Source organism: Mobula birostris, chromosome 1, assembly GCF_030028105.1.
Source record: "Mobula birostris isolate sMobBir1 chromosome 1, sMobBir1.hap1, whole genome shotgun sequence".
Lineage (NCBI taxonomy): Eukaryota > Metazoa > Chordata > Chondrichthyes > Myliobatiformes > Myliobatidae > Mobula > Mobula birostris.
Window position 1 is genome coordinate 1,834,640 of NC_092370.1, and position 13,596 is coordinate 1,848,235.

Below are 13,596 nucleotides of genomic sequence, written 5' to 3' on the forward strand. Positions count from 1 at the left end.
TCTAAGATAAGGGGGCCAAAATGGCTCACAATACTCCAAGTGAGACCTCACCAGCGCTTTATAATGTCTCAACATTACATCCCTGCTTTTATATTCTAGTCTTCTGAAATGAATGCCAACATCGCATTTGCCTGACTCAAGCTGAAAATTAACCTTTAGGGAATCCTGCATAAGCACTCCAAAATCCAAATACCCCTAATTTTTTTTTGTATTTGCTCTTCATTTAGAAAATAGTCATCCTTTCATTTCTTCTACCAAAGTGCATGACGGTACATTTCCAGGCACCAAATTCTATCTACCATTTCTTTGCCCATTCTCCTAATCTGTCCTTCCTCAAAACTAATCTTCATATCATCTGCAAACTTTGCAACAAAGCCATCAATTCCATCATCCAAATCATTGACATAGAACATAAAAAGGATTGGTCCCAACACAGACCCCTGTGGAATACCATTGGTCACCAGCAGCCAAGTAAAAAAGACTCCTTTTATTTCCACTTTGCCAGTCAGCCACTGCTTTACCCATGCTAGGATATTTCCAGTAATACCATGGGCTCATAGCTTGTTAAGCAAATTCATGTGTGGCGCATTTTCAAAGGTTTTCAGAAAATCCAAGCAAGTGGATTCATTATGGTGCCCACAAAGGCATTGGGTAACTTTCCTCGTGTCTGAATAGACAACCTGCAGAAGGAATACTCACAACATGCTGGAGGAACTCAGCAGGTCGGGCAGCATCAGTGGAAAAGATCGGTCAACGTTTCGGGCCGGAACCCTTCGTCAGGACTGTAGGGGAAAGGGGCAGAGGCCCTATAAAGAAGGTGGGGGGAGGGTGGGAAGGAGAAGGCTGGTAGGTTCCAGGTGAAAAACCAGTAAGGGGAAAGATAAAGGGGTGGGGGAGAGGAAGCAGGGAGTGATAGGCAGGAAAGGTGATGAAAGAATAGGGGAAAACACAATGGGTAGTAGAAGGAGGCGGAACCATGAGGGAGGTGATAGGCAGCTGGGGAGGGGGCCGAGTGACATAAGGATAGGGGAAGGGGGGGGGAGGGAATTACCGGAAGTTGGAGAATTCTATGTTCATACCAAGGGGCTGGAGACTACCCAGACAGTATATGAGGTGTTGCTCCTCCAACCTGAGTTTAGCCTCATCATGGCAGTAGAGGAGGCCATGTACGGACATATCGGAATTGTGTACCCATTGTGTTTTCCCCTATTCCTTCTTCACCTTTCCTGCCTCCCCCCCCCCCACCCTTTTATCTTTCCCCTTACTGGTTTTTCACCTGGAACCTACCAGCCTTCTCCTTCCCACCCTCCCCCCACCTTCTTTATAGGGCCTCTGCCCCTTCCCCCTACAGTCCTGACGAAGGGTTCCGGCCCGAAACGTCGACCGATCTTTTCCACTGATGCGGCCCGACCTGCTGAGTTCCTCCTGCGTGTTGTGAGTGTTGCTTTGACCCCAGCATCTGCAGATTATTTTGTGTCTGTAGAAGGAATTCTAGTTTCCTCAGTGGCATAGTGACACTAGCAGGGAGCGCCAGAACGTGGGCAACAAGAGGTGATGGGTGAGAATTTCTATTTGCTGCTCCTACTCAGGCTGTTCAAACATTGTTGGCAGGCATACACTGCTGGTTGTGCCAAAAACACATTAATGCGGGGGAATTAGCTCAAATGGTAGAGCGCTCGCTTAGCATGCGAGAGGTAGCGGGATCGATGCCCGCATTCTCCATCTGCTCTTTTGCATCCAGGGCCATCCGTGTGTCATACAATTGGGTCTGTTGCTGTGCGGGAAGGAGGAAGGAGACTAAATCTTCTCACTTTCTGATTCAGATTTATTTATCACATGTACTGTACATCGAAACATACCGTGAACCGCGTCAATGTGTAAACAGCCAGCAAACCTCGGGATGTGCTCGGGTCAGCCCGCAAGCGTCGCCACACATTCCGGCGCCAACAGAGCATGGCCGGCAGAACAACACAGGGCTCTGAACAAAACAAAGCGAAAAGTTCAAAGTAAATTTATTATCGAAGTAAATATATGTCATCATATACAACCCTTTCATTCATTTTCTTGCGGGCATACTCAATAATTCCAGGATATAATAATAACCATACAGAATCATTGAAAGATCGCGCCAACTGGGCGTTCAACCGGTGTGCAAATGATAACAAACTGTGCAAATACAAAATAAGAATTATTAATAATAAATAAGCAATAAATATTGAGAACATTAGATGACGAGACCTTGAAAGCGAGTCCATAGGTTGTGAGAACAGTTCAGTGATGGGAGAAGTGAGGTTATCCCCACGGGTTCTAGAGCCGGGTGGTTGAGGGTTAATAGCTGTTCCTGAACCTGGTGGCGAGAGTCCCGAGATTCCTGTACCTTCTTCCTGATGGCAGCAGCGGGAAGAGAGCATAACGCTGGTGGTGTGGCTCCCTGCTGATGGCTGCTGCTTTCCTGCGACTACGCTTCGTGTAGGTGTGCTCAGTGGTGGGTGGCCTTTAACCGGGATGGACTGGACTGTGTTCGCGACTTTTTGATAGATTTTCTGTTCAAGGGTACTAGTATATCCATACCAAGCCGTGATACGTTCCACTGCACATCTACAGAAGTTTGTCACAGTTTTAGGAGGCATGTCCCAGGACAGGCCCTCTGATGTTCTCTTGCTTCTGACTGACCAGCCCTGGTACCTTCTCGTGCTTTCTGCCCGCACAGACATCTGACCCCGGGACAGCCACGGATCCCCTCGTCGCCCTTCGAGCGTGGATCGCGGAGCGGAGGCCAGACATTGACTCCTCCACATACCTGTCCCTCAACCCACATATTACCTCTATCCCCCCTACATCACTATCCGAAAACACTGAACATCCTCCTTGTCACCAAGAGCAGCTTAAAACACAACGAAGCCTGAGCCGAGGTTCCTGCCACTCTCGTGCAGGGGCTATATTACAGTATTATTGTATTTGTGCTGTATGTTATCTGATATCGTGATAAAACATGCATTTTGACAGTCTGCACCACTGTCTTGTATGGGGGGGGGGGAGCTACTGCACAGGATCGAAAGAAGCTACAGAAAGTTGTAAAATTAGTCGGCTCCATCGTGTGTTCTGGGCTCCTTAGTATCCAGGACATCTTCGAGGAGCGGAGCCTGAGAAAGGACCTCCGTCACCCAGGACACGTACTCTTCTCATTGTTATCACCAAGGACTGGGTTCGGAAGCCTGAAGGCACACACTCAGCGATTTAGGAACAGCTTCTTCCCCTCTGCCATCTGATTCCTAAATGGACATTGAACCCACGGACACTACCTCACTTTTTTGTATTATTTCTGTTGATGCGCCATGTTTAATTTAACTATTTATAAACAGACTGTTTCAGTTCGGCGTTTAATACGATCATACCCCAGAAACTGGCGGGGGAAATTATCTTCGCTGGGTCTCAACACCTCCCTCTGCAATTGGACACTGGACTTCCTAACAGCGAGGAGGAGATACCATTACCAATCCGCACTGATTGTGGTTTTCCGGTTAGGAAGTCGAGGATCCAATTGCAGAGGCAGGTACAGAGACCCCAGGTTCTGCAGCTTATCGATGAGAACCGAGGGAATGATGGTGTCAAACGCTGAGCTATAGTCAACGAACAGCATCCTGACAGAGATGTTTGTGTTGTCCAGGTAGTCTATAGCCGTGTGAAGAGCCATTGAGATTGCATCTGCCATTGACCTATTGTGGCGATAGGCAAATTGCAATGTGTCCAGGTCCTTGCTGAGGCAGGAGTTCAGTCTAGTCATGACCAACCTCTCAAAGCATCTCATCACTGTAGATCTGAGTGCTACCGGGGGATAGTCATTAAGGCAGCTCACATTATTCTTCTTAGGCACTGGTATAATTGTTGCCTTTTTGAAGCAGATGGGAACTTCCGACCGTGGTAGCGAGAGGTTGAAAATGTCCTCGAATACTCCCGCTAGCTGGTTGGCGGAAGTTTTCAGAGCCTTACCAGGTACCCCATCGGGGCCTGCGGCCCTGCGAGGGTTCCCCCTCCTGAAAGAGAGCCAGAGACAGAGATCACAGGGTCATCAGGTGAAGAAGGGATCTTCACAGCTGATGTCATATTCTCCCTTTCAAAGCGAGCATAGAAGGCGTTGAGTTCATCTGGTAGTGAAGCACCGCTCCATTCATGCTACTGGGTTTCACTTTGTAGGAAGTAGAGTCCTGCAAACGCTGCCAGAGTTGACATGCATCCGATGTCGCCTCCAATCTCGCTCGGAATGAATTGCTTCTTCATTCTTGAAATAGCTCTCCACGAGTCACCAGATTTAAATGCCACAGATTTAGCCCTCAACAGACGACGCACCTCCTAATTCATCCACGGCTTTTGGTTTGGGAATGTACAGTAAGTCTTTGTAGGCACACACTCATCCACACAGGTTTTAATGAAGTCGGTAACAACTGCAACATCCTTATCCAGGTTCGAAGATGAATCCCTGAATACAGTCCAGTCCACCGATTCAAAGCAGGCATGTGAGCGCTCCTGTGCTTCCCTTGCCCATTTGCTGGTCCTCACTACTCCTGCTGCAGTCTTCAGCCTCTGCCTGTACATGGGGAATAGAAGTACAGCCAGGCGATCAGACTTTCCAAAGTGTGGGCGTGGAACTGCATGGTAAACACTCTTGACAGCGGTGTATCAGTGGCCCAGTCTGTTGGCTCCTCTATTACTGCAAGTCATTTGTTGATGGTACCCAACGCACCCAGCCAACACACTTTTCATCCCTGTTTCCTCCAGAAGAAGGCTCAGGAGCTTGAAGACTCGTACGGCCAGATTTGGGAACAGCTTCTTTCCAACTGTGATAAGACTGCTGAACGGATCCTGACCCGGATCTGGGCTGTACCCTCCAAATATCCAGACCTGCCTCTTGGTTTTTTTTTGCACTACCTTACTTTCCATTTTCTATTTATGATTTATAATTTAAATTTTTAATATTTACTATCGATTTGTAATCCAGGGAGCGGGAAGCGCAGAATCGAATATCGCTGTGATGATTGTACGTTCTAGTATCAATTGTTTGGCGACAATAAAGTAAAGTAAAAGTAAAGTAATTATTTAATGCCTGTTTCAAGCTGGCCTGGTTGAAATCCCACAAAAGAGATAGTGAAGTTTCTTCATGTCTGAGTGGATAGCCTGCAAAAGGAACTCTGGGTTCAGTAGTTATTAATCTGCAGCAGCCGGGAGCGTCAGCAAATCCACGGCAATAACCTGAGGGAGAGAGCACCTGCTCACTGGTACCTACTGTGCTGAGGGAATTGAGCCACGCTTTGGTGCGTGTGACGCAGTGCAAAGAAATAACGAAACGGCATTTCGTCGGGGAATTAGCTCAAATGGTAGAGCGCTCGCTTAGCATGCGAGAGGTAGCGGGATCGATGCCCGCATTCTCCAGTGTTCCTTTTTATTTCATAGACATGTAGCGCCATCCGCAGGGTCTATTGCCCGATATGCTGCATTCTGTTAGGTCGTCGGGTGGCGGAAGGCAGCTGGCAGCTAGCAATAGAACAAAGAAAGTCAAATCTATAATCTTGCAATCCCTAATCAGACACATTATCCATTGCGCCGCTGGCCCACACTGTTTAAAGGAGTGGGTCGCTGCAAGTGACAGGAGGTAGACAGACAGCTGTAACACACACAAAATGCTGGAAGAACTCTGCAGCATTCATAGATGGGTGTTGCTCGGATTTGCAGCCCCGGCAGATTTTCTCTTGTTTGTGGTTAGGCCAACGGCGGTAACTGGTCTCCATAAACATTACCAGCAAGGGTCAAAGTTGTGAAGTTTGCTGCCAGCTTTCTTTCTATAGTTCAGCTGCTTGAGCAAAGGACTGTGGGGGAAATGTAGCTATCCTTAGGTTACTGGTCATTGGCTCACCTCTGACTCAAAGCAGCGGCTGTAACTGGAATAAGTGCCTGGCTGGCTTTGACCCACGGATGTTATGGTGAAGTTACATATCTTTAACCAGCGGACTTCCAGAGCATACTTAGATCAGGTGAACCCAAGTGCAGAGGGTAGGTAAACCCAAGACCGAGTAAAGACCAACAAAACAGAGGGAACTTTAATAGACAAACAAAACAAGGCACAGACTTGTTGATAACTAAAACAAAATGTCGGTGAAAATTATCAATTACTAGGGGGGGAGGAATGTCAGAGCCTGGAGGACTCTCACCCCCTTCCCCAGATGGTCAGACGGCAGCATGACACGGGCCTTATTTTCTTATGCAAATCAGCAATTCCTACATTATGGAGCAACGAGGCGGTGTACAGCCGCCAGCATCAGCACTCAGGCACACGGCCAGGAAGAATGCACTTGTATCAAACTGAACAATACCCAAGACTCTCTCAGTGATAGGGTAGCATCCCAGAGAGGTAGGTCATCACACATGCTGCTGTTGCAGAACCAAACGTCGTTGCATCACTGCGGGTACGGAAAACCCAATGTCCAGAAGTGGAAAAGTCTACAGAAAATGGTGGACGCTACCCTCTGTCACCATGGAGCACACTTACATAGGGGGCTCTCACAACAAAGAAGTAAAGTTCAAAGTTCAAAGTAAACATATCATATGTTATCAGGGATGTCTCTTTATATGGCCCCGAGATTCACTTTCTTGCAGGCATACTCAATAAATCCAATAACCGTAATAGAACAACAGGGTGGACAACCAGTCTGCAGAAGACAACCGACTGTGCAAATACAAAAAAGGAAAAAAATCCATCAAGTCCTTCCACCTTCCAGGCCATGATTTCTTCTTGCTACTAAAATTGTGTAGGAGGTACAGGAGCCTTAGGCCCCACATCACCAGGTTCAGGAACAGTTATTACCCTTCAACCATTAGACTCCTGAACTGCTATAGATAACTTCCCTCACTTCAGCACTGAACATATTTCACAATCTACAGATTCAACTTCAAGGACTCTACAACTCATGTTCTCGGTTTTATTTATTGTTTATTTGTACAATTTGTCTTCCTTTGCACATTAGTTGTTTGTTGGTCTTTGTACAGAAATAGATATGCATAAATTGGATCGTATTTCACAATTTTCCTGTAAATACCTGTAAGAAAATGAATCTCTGTGGTGTTTCGGCAGTTTGAACGGGGCACGACTGCGCAAGTGTGTGGAGGTCGGCCAGTGAGGAGAGCAGGAAGAGTTTAAAAGGAAGACAGATTACAGAGCAGGTGCCAGAGGAGCGGGCGACGGAGTAGTGGGAGACAGAATAGGAAGGCTTTGTCTCAACGGGGCTTTGGCGATAAAGGGTCGAGGCCAGGTAGGTTATCTGTTTAAAATAAAGACAGAGTATGTATGTGAGGCTGGTTTTCTGTGCTCGGTGTCAGATGTGGGAGGTCCTAGAGACTCCCGGCCTCCCGAACGACCATGTCTGCCTTAGGTGTGTTGAGCTGCAGCTCCTCAGAGACCATGTTAGGGAACTGGAGCTGCAGCCCGATGACCTTCATCTGGTCAGGGAGAGTGAGGAGGTGATGGAGAGGAATTACAGGCAGGTGGTCATCCCGGGAACCCAGAGGACAGAGAAGTGGGTAACAGTCATGAGAGGGAAGGGCAAGAAGCAGGTACTAGGGAGTACCCCAGTGGCTGTCCCCCTTAACAATAAGTACTCCTGCTTGAGTACTGTTGGGGTGGACGGCCTACCTGGGGGAAGCAACAGTGGTCGTGCCTCTGGCACAGAGTCTGGCCCTGTGCCTCAGAAGGGTAGGGCAAGGAAGAAGGCAGCAGTAATAGGCTCTCTATAGTTAGGGGGTCAGACAGGCGATTCTGTGGAATCAGGAAAGAAACGCGGATGGTAGTTTGCCTCCCAGGTGCCAGGGTCCGGGATGTTTCTGATCGCATCCATGATATCTTGAAGTTTTTGGATCATTGGGACCTCTTTTGGCGCAGGCGTGACCTGTACAAAAAGGACGGGTTACACTTGAATCCTAGGGGGACCAATATCCTGGCAGGGAGATTAGCGAGGGCTACTGAGGTGACTTTAAACTAGAATGGTTGGGGGGTGGGAATCAAATTAAAGAGGCTAGGCGTGAGGAGGTTAGTTCACAACAGGGGGATGGGAACCAGTGCAGAGAGACAGAGGGGTGTAAAATGAGGGTAGAAGCATAAAGTACTAAGGAGAAAAGTAAAAGTGGCAGGCCGACAAATCCAGGGCAAGCATTAAAAAGGGCCACTTTTCAACATAATTGTATAAGGTCTAAGAGAGTTGTAAAAGAGCGCCTGAAGGCTTTGTGTGTCAATGCAAGGAGCATTCGTAATAAGGTGGATGAATTGAAAGTGCAGATTGTTATTAATGATTATGATATAGTTGGGATCACAGAGACATTGTTCCAGGGTGACCAAGGATGGGAGCTCAACGTTCAGGGATATTCAATATTCAGGAGGGATAGACATGAAGGAAGGGGAGGTGGGGTGGCGTTGCTGGTTAAAGAAGAGATTAATGCAATAGAAAGGAAGGACATAAGCCAGGAAGATGTGGGATCGATATGGGTAGAGCTGCATAACACTAAGGGGCAGAAGAGGCTGGTGGGAGTTGTGTACAGGCCACCTAACAGTAGTAGTGAGGTCAGAGATGGTATTAAACAGGAAATTAGAAATGTGTGCAATAAAGGAACAGCAGTTATAATGGGTGACTTCAATCTACATGTAGATTGGGTGAACCAAATTGGTAAAGGTGCTGAGGAAGAGGATTTCTTGGAATGTATGCGGGATGGTTTTTTGAACCAACATGTCGAGGAACCAACTAGAGAGCAGGCTATTCTAGACTGGGTTTTGAGCAATGAGGAAGGGTTAATTAGCAATCTTGTCGTGAGAGACCCCTTGGGTAAGAGTGACCATAATATGGTGGAATTCTTCATTAAGTTGGAGAGTGACATAGTTAATTCAGAAACAAAGGTTCTGAACTTAAAGAAGGGTAACTTTGAAGGTATGAGACGTGAATTAGCTAAGATAGACTGGCAAATGACACTTAAAGAATTGACGGTGGATATGCAATGGCAAGCATTTAAAGGTTGCATGGATGAACTACAACAATTGTTCATCCCAGTTTGGCAAAAGAATAAATCAAGGAAGGTAGTGCACCCGTGGCTGACAAGAGAAATTAGGGATAGTATCAATTCCAAGGAAGAAGCATACAAATTAGCCAAAGAAAGTGGCTCACCTGAGGACTGGGAGAAATTCAGAGTTCAGCAGAGGAGGACAAAGGGCTTAATTAGGAAGGGGAAAAAAGATTATGAGAGAAAACTGGCAGGGAACATAAAAACTGACTGTAAAAGCTTTTATAGATATGTAAAAAGGAAAAGACTGGTAAAGACAAATGTAGGTCCCCTACAGACAGAAACAGGTGAATTGATTATGGGGAGCAAGGACATGGCAGACCAATTGAATAATTACTTTGGTTCTGTCTTCACGAAGGAGGACATAAATAATCTTCCAGAAATAGTAGGGGACAGAGGGTCCAGTGAGATGGAGGAACTGAGCGAAATACATGTTAGTAGGGAAGTGGTGTTAGGTAAATTGAAGGGATTGAAGGCAGATAAATCCCCAGGGCCAGATGGTCTGCATCCAAGAGTGCTTAAGGAAGTAGCCCAAGAAATAGTGGATGCATTAGTGATAATTTTTCAAAACTCGTTAGATTCTGGACTAGTTCCTGAGGATTGGAGGGTGGCTAATGTAACCCCACTTTTTAAAAAAGGAGGGAGAGAGAAACCGGGGAATTATAGACCGATTAGCCTAACGTCAGTGGAGTGGAAACTGCTGGAGTCAGTTATCAAAGATGTGATAACAGCACATTTGGAAAGTGGTGAAATCATCGGACAAAGTCAGCATGGATTTGTGAAAGGAAAATCATGTCTGACGAATCTCATAGAATTTTTTGAGGATGTAACTAGTAGAGTGGATAGGGGAGAACCAGTGGATGTGGTATATTTGGATTTTCAAAAGGCTTTTGACAAGGTCCCACACAGGAGATTAGTGTGCAAACTTAAAGCACACGGTATTGAGGGTAAGGTATTGATGTAGATGGAGAATTGGTTAGCAGACAGGAAGCAAAGAGTGGGAATAAACGGGACCTTTTCAGAATGGCAGGTGGTGACTAGTGGGGTAACGCAAGGCTCAGTGCTGGGGCCCGAGTTGTTTACAATATATATTAATGACTTGGATGAGGGAATTAAATGCAGCATCTCCAAGTTTGCGGATGACACGATGCTGGGTGGCAGTGTTAGCTGTGAGGAGGATGCTAAGAGGATGCAGAGTGAATTGGATAGGTTGGGTGAGTGGTCAAATTCATGGCAGATGCAATTTAATGTGGATAAATGTGAAGTTATCCACTTTGGTGGCAAAAATAGGAAAACAGATTATTATCTGAATGGTGGCCGATTAGGAAAAGGGGAGGTGCAACGAGACCTGGGTGTCATTATACACCAGTCATTGAAAGTGGGCATGCAGGTACAGCAGGTGGTGAAAAAGGAGAATGGTATGCTGGCATTTATAGCGAGAGGATTCGAGTACAGGAGCAGGGAGGTACTACTGCAGTTGTACAAGGCCTTGGTGAGACCACACCTGGAGTATTGTGTGCAGTTTTGGTCCCTTAATCTGAGGAAAGACATCCTTGCCATAGAGGGAGTACAAAGAAGGTTCACCAGATTGATTCCTGGGATGGCAGGACTTTCATATGAAGAAAGACTGGATGAACTGGGCTTGTACTCGTTGGAATTTAGAAGATTGAGGGGGGATCTGATTGAAATGTATAAAATCCCGAAGGGATTGGACAGGCTGGATGCAGGAAGATTGTTCCCAATGTTGGGGAAGTCCAGAACAAGGGGTCACAGTTTGAGGATAAAGGGGAAGCCTTTTTAGGACTGAGATTAGGAAAAACTTCTTCACACAGAGAGTGGTGAATCTGTGGAATTCTCTGCCACAGGAAACAGTTGAGGCCAGTTCATTGGCTATATTTAAGAGGGAGTTAGATATGGCCCTTGTGGCTACGGGAATCAGGGGGTATGGAGGGAAGGCTGGGGCGGGGTTCTGAGTTGGATGATCAGCCATGATCATAATAAATGGCGATGCAGGCTCGAAGGGCTGAATGGCCTACTCCTGCACCTATTTTCTATGTTTCTATGTTTCTAGAACAGCCAGAGGTCGTGGTACATATTGGTACCAACGACATAGGTAGGAAAATGGAGGAGGTCCTGAAAAAAGATCTAAAGGGAGTTAGGAAGGAAGTTGAGAAGCAGGACCTCAAAGATAGTAATCTCAGGATTACTGCCTGTGCCATGTGACAGTGAGTATAGGAATAGAGTGAGGTGGAGGATAAATGCGTGGCTGAGGGATTGGAGCAGGGGGCAGGGATTCAGATTCTGGATCATTGGGACCTCTTCTGGGTCAGGTATGACCTGCAGAAAAAGGACGGGTTGCACTTGAATCTGAGGGGGACCAATATCCTAGCGGGAAGGTTTGCTAAGGCAATTGGGGAGAGTTTAAACTAGAAATGCTGGGGGTGGGAACTGAACCGAAGTGACGGAGGAAAGGGAGGTTGGCTCACAAATAGAGAAAGTTTGGAGACAGTGTGAGAAGGAGGATAGGCAGATGATAGAGAAGGGACACGCTCAGTCCGATGGTTTGAGATGTGTCTATTTTAATGCAAGGAGTATCATGACCAAAGCGGATGAGCTTAGAGCGTGGATCAGCACTTGGAGCTATGACGTTGTGGATATTACAGAGACTTGGATGGCTCAGGGACAGGAATGGTTACTTCAAGTGCCGGGTTTTAAATGTTTCAGAACGGACAGGGAAGAAGGCAAAAGAGGTGGGTGCATGGCACTGTTGATCAGAGATAGGGTCACGGCTGCAGAAAAGGAGGAAGTCATGGAGGGATTGTCTACGGAGTCTCTGTGGGTGGAAGTTAGGAATAGGAAGGGGTCAATAAATCTACTGGGTGTTTTTTATAGACCACCCAATATTAACAGGGACATCGAGGAGCAGATAGGGAGACAGATTCTGGAAAGGAGTAATAATAACAGGATTGTTGTGGTGGGAGATTTTAATTTCCCAAATATTGACTGGCATCTCCCTAGAGCAAGGGGTTTAGATGGGGTGGAGTTTGTTAGGTGTGATCAGGAAGGTTTCTTGACACAATAAGTAGATAAGCCTACAAGAGGAGAGACTGTACTTGATCTGGTATTGGGAAATGAACCTGGTCAGGTGTCAGGTCAGTGGGAGCGCATTTTGGAGATAGTGATCACAATTCTATCTCCTTTACCATAGCATTGGAGAGCAATAGGAACAGACAAATTAGGAAAATGTTTAATTGGAGTAAGGGGAAATACGAGGCTATCAGGCAGGAACTTGGAAGCATCAATTGGAAACAGATGTTTTCAGGGAAACACACCAGAGAAATGTGGCAAATGTTCAGAGGATATTTGCATAGAGTTCTACATAGATATGTTCCAATGAGACAGGGAAAGGATGGTAGGACACAAGATCTGTGGTGCACAGAGGCTGTTGTATATCTAGTCAGGAAGAAAAGAAAAGCTTACTAAAGGTTCAAAAAACTAGGTAATGACAGAGATCCAGAAGATTATAAGGCCAACAGGAAGGAGCTTCAAAAGGAAATGAGGAGAGCCAGAAGGGGTCATGAGAACGCCTTGGCGAGCAGGATTAAGGAAAACCCCAGGGCATTCTACAAGTATGTGAAGAGCAGGAGGATAAGATGTGAGAGAATAGGACCAATCAAGTGTGACAATGGAAAAGTGTGTATGAAACCAGAGGAAATAATGGAGGTACTTAATGAATACTTTGCTTCAGTATTCACTACGGAAAAGGATCTTGGCGATTGTACGGATGATTTGCAGTGCACTGAAAAGCTTTAGAATATAGATATTAAGAAAGAGGACGTCCTGGAGCTTTTGGAAAGCATCAAGTTGGATAAGTCATCTGGACCGGATGGAATGTACCTCAGGATACTGTGGGAGGCAAGGGAGGAGATTGCTGAGCCTCTGGCAATGATCTTTGCACCATCAATAAGGACAGGAGAGATTCTGGAGGATTGGGGGGTTGCGGATGTTGTTCCTTTATTCAAGAAAGGGAGTAAAGATAACCCAAGAAATTATAGGCCAGTGAGTCTAACTTCAGTGGTTGGTAAAATGATGGAGAAGATCCTGAGAGGCAGGATTTATGAATATTTGGAGAGGCATAATATGATAAGGAAAAAGTCAGCATGGCTTTGTTGAGGGCAGGTCATGCCTTACGAGCCCGATTGAATTTTCTGAGGATGTGACTAAACACATTGATGAAGGTAGAGCCGTAGATGTAGTGTATATGGATTTCAGCAAGGCACTTGATAAGGTACCCCATGCCAGGCTTATTGAGAAAGTAAGGAGGTATGGGATCCAAGGGGACATTGCTTTGTAGATCCAGAACTGGCTTGCCCACAGAAGGCAAAGAGTGGTTGTAGATGGGTCATATTCTGCATGGAGGTCGGTAACCAGTGGTGTGCCTCAGGGATCTGTTCTGGGACCCATACTCTTTGTGATTTTTATAAATGACCTGGATGAGGAAGT

At 46.3% G+C, this 13,596-nt stretch overlaps 2 non-coding genes across 2 annotated transcripts; both read left to right on the forward strand.

Moving 5' to 3' along the window:
- Nucleotides 1–1,649: 1,649 nt before the first annotated feature.
- Nucleotides 1,650–1,722, forward strand: trnaa-agc (transfer RNA alanine (anticodon AGC)). Its single transcript has one exon. It is a non-coding gene; the product is annotated as a tRNA-Ala (tRNA).
- Nucleotides 1,723–5,354: 3,632 nt separating this feature from the next.
- On the forward strand, nucleotides 5,355–5,427 carry trnaa-agc (transfer RNA alanine (anticodon AGC)). The gene has a single exon. It is a non-coding gene; the product is annotated as a tRNA-Ala (tRNA).
- The last annotated feature ends 8,169 nt before the right edge of the window (nucleotides 5,428–13,596 follow it).